Here is a 3,788-nt window from a genome sequence, read left to right on the forward strand (position 1 = left end):
TATATATATATATATATATACACACACACACACACACACACACACACATAGTGAAAATTGTTTCTACACCATTTTTTAAATATTTCAGTTAGAGTTTCTTTTATTTCAAGTAACAAAAATGTATTTCATGGTTTTAGTTTTTATCAAATAACATTGACATCGACAACATGACGTGAGTAAATGATGACAGAACTACCCTTATCCCTTCAGAAAGCCCCTTTAGTCAGGAGTGCAGATGAAAACCCATCTTTCTGTGTTTCAGATGTGAGCTCCAGGCCTGGCTGATGGAGGACTATCAGTGCTGTAATTACAGTCACTCACATGCCACTTTGAGCGTGAAGACGCTCCACATCCAGAGATCTCAACGTGCTCCATCCAGCTGCAACCTTTTGGCACGAGCCCAGCCGTGGACACACACTTTAGCCAGTATAAACCTTTGAGAGGCCAGACGATCATTTACAACACTCATCCCAAAACAGGCAGGTTGTAATTTCGGCCAGACAAACGCAATCATCTGCTGAGACTGGAGGACAGCCAAATTGACATAAATTAAGAAACAGATTCACTTTTATTCTTTACTGCCAGTACACCCAAGTTTAACATAAGCGGGGAAAGTAAGTCCACTAATTTTCAATCATGGCAGACGAGGCTCTTTTATCTTTGAGCTGGTGGAAAGGTCACAACAGCGATTCATTTGTTTTTCTCCAGGCTAGCGACGTCCAGCGAAGGTGTGTTTTTCTTCAGACAGGTGAGAGACAGAAACAGAGGATTTTTCTGTATATATCGAGGATAATCACTTTATAATCAACCTCATGGCCTTTCGTTGGTCTGTCGTGTTGGACTAATTAACCACCTCTCGTTAAACTCAACCGATGCCTTTAGCGACCTGTCAGCTAACACACAAAACTGCTCATTTACCTTCAGAAATGGAGGCATGAAAAAAACTATTGTGTAGTTAAAATTACAAAACAAAGAGAAAAAACAGTTCTCACTGTGTAAAAAGAGTTTTACAAGTAAATACTATTTCAGTCTTTTCTTCAGAATTTCATGTTTAGTTAAATGTTACTTGTCATTTCTTCGTACTGATTTGTACAATTTGCAAGCAATTTTTGACTTTCTGAATTTCACTTGGTAAATCCTACACCAAAAATGTTCAGTCATTAAAAATTATTTTTACACCCAGAAAAGGGGGCATATGATCACTTTTTGGAAGTGGTTTTGTTATTCATGTTTTTTGTTTTGTATTGCAATGCATATAATTTTTTTGCTATTGCCAGTGATAATATTATCTAAAACATGAACCTCAGTAAAGTAAAATCTTGCCGACACCAAACTGAACAACAGTGTAAAAATACTTTACAATTATACCGTAGCATACAATGCATTTATGACAAGTACTAGAATTATGATCTGTATTGAGCAGGAATACGTTTATTTTGTGGTTAGTGTAACAATCTTTTTTTTTTTTTTTCATTTTGTTTTGTATTGCAAGTGAGTAATTGCTATTGACAGTCATAAGTTTAGCTATAAAACATACATTTTGCAGGAGCGTTATCTAGGTAAATATTACAATCCCCCCAAAAAAGCGTCAGTGATGTATGTGCACAATAATGTTAAAGTTAGTTTTTACTGTATTTTTAGTTTTCAAAAATGCACCCATGGTATGCATAAATAATGGCTGCTGAAAATTCAGGTTTGCATCGGATGAATAAATTACATTTTAAAATATATTCAAATATAAAACAGTTAAGTTGTAATATTTCACAATATTACGGTTTTTACTGTATTTTTGATCAAATAAATGCAGCCTTGGTGAGCAGAAGTAATGGCTGATGAAAAAGCAGCTTTGCATTAGAGAAATAAATGACATTTTAAAATATATTCAAATAGAAAAGTTATTTAAAATTGATATTTTAACTTGTAATAACTTTTTTTTCATCAAATATCAATAGCAGAACGCATTTATACACAGAAACATTTATACGCTAATGTTCAGTTTGGAGTCATATATTTATGAAGAGTTTATTTGCAAAAACAGATAACTTCAGATTTTTTTTTTAACAATGAGGCTGGTGGTTTTTAGTTGTGTTGGATTGTTGTTGCTTATTGCAGTTGACTTGAGTTTGGCACAGTGGTCAAGATTTCAACAAGGCCAGGATCCACTAAGATTCCAACAGCAACAGTCGCCAGTTTTAGCTCTTCAGCAATCTGTTCAAGATCCACAGGCATCAACAACTTTTCAGCCTCCAAGACCTGCAATGAGGCCTGCTGGGGTGGATGCACGGAAGCTTCAAGAACCTGGAAGTAGTCAGTCCAAACAGCTTATGCAGGCTCCTATGGCACCTTTGACCTGGCATTTTCCAGTAATGCCAGAAGAACCCCAACAGCCAGATGTGCCTTTTGAGCAGCGTGAACCTATAGCTCCCCAGAGTGTTGCAGCACAATGTGGGGAGAACTTCGTGCATGTGGAGGTGAAGAAGGACTTCTTTGGTATTGGTCAGCTGGTGAATCCTTCATTTCTCACTTTAGGAGACTGTGCAGCTGTAGGGGAGAATCCAGAAGCTGAAGTTCTTGTATTTGAGTATGAGCTCCAGACATGTGACAGCTCTCTGGTGATGACTGATAATGAGCTTGTGTATACATTCAACCTCCTCTATACTCCTGCGGCTTTAGTAGGAACTCCCATTGTAAGGGCTGATGTAGCAGTTGTTGGAATTGAGTGCCACTATTCAAGGTTGTATAATGTAAGCAGCAATATCTTGTTGCCAACTTGGGTTCCTTTTGCTGCAACTAAAGTTGCAGAGGAAGTTCTTGTGTTCTCCTGAGGCTCATGACTGATGACTGGATGTTTGAGAGGCCATCCAATCAGTACTTCCTAGGGCAATTCCTGAAGCTTGAAGCTTCTGTGAAGCAGTACAACCATGTTCCTCTGCGCATCTTTGTGGATGGTTGTGTGGCTACTGCAGCCCCTAGTGTGAACACCACCTCTCCAAGATATTCCTTTATTGAGCTCAGGGCTTCTGGGCTGCTGTGGACTATGTCGATCGGGTGTCCGCACTAAGTGCGGTATCGATATCGATATTTTCAAAAATCATGTTTTTTATTATGTTATCATGTTTTTATTGTGTTTTATTGTATTAGCTGTATTTTTTTGTTATTTTTTTACTTAATCAAAATAACCCAACTGCAGTTTGATTGAGATTAATTTGTATGCACAATGAAAAACTATGATTTTTGAGAATTGTTAAAAACGGAGTTATCTGCTTTTGCAAATGAACTCTTCATATATATATATATTAATAAATACTTATTTTAAATTACTATTTAAACTGTATTAATGAAAACTACTAGATTTATAATCTGTTTTATAATCTCTGTTTTTTGTTATGTTTTTATTGCATTATTTATTGCATTAATTGCTATTGACAGTCATACATTTTTTTGCTGTAAACCATGCATTTTGGATTTATCGATATCGATATTTTCAAAAATCATGTTTTTTATTATGTTATCATGTTTTTATTGTGTTTTATTGTATTAGCTGTATTTTTTTGTTATTTTTTTACTTAATCAAAATAACCCAACTGCAGTTTGATTGAGATTAATTTGTATGCACAATGAAAAACTATGATTTTTGAGAATTGTTAAAAACGGAGTTATCTGCTTTTGCAAATGAACTCTTCATATATATATATATTAATAAATACTTATTTTAAATTACTATTTAAACTGTATTAATGAAAACTACTAGATTTATAATCTGTTTTATAATCTCTGTTTTTTGTTAT

At 35.1% G+C, this 3,788-nt stretch overlaps 1 pseudogene; it reads left to right on the plus strand.

The window, feature by feature from the left end:
- Nucleotides 1–2,049: 2,049 nt before the first annotated feature.
- Nucleotides 2,050–3,061, plus strand: LOC107713016 (zona pellucida sperm-binding protein 3-like; annotated as a pseudogene).
- The last annotated feature ends 727 nt before the right edge of the window (nucleotides 3,062–3,788 follow it).

Source organism: Sinocyclocheilus rhinocerous, unplaced genomic scaffold (assembly GCF_001515625.1).
Source record: "Sinocyclocheilus rhinocerous isolate Xijiao unplaced genomic scaffold, SAMN03320098_v1.1 scaffold448, whole genome shotgun sequence".
In the NCBI taxonomy this organism is placed as follows: domain Eukaryota; kingdom Metazoa; phylum Chordata; class Actinopteri; order Cypriniformes; family Cyprinidae; genus Sinocyclocheilus; species Sinocyclocheilus rhinocerous.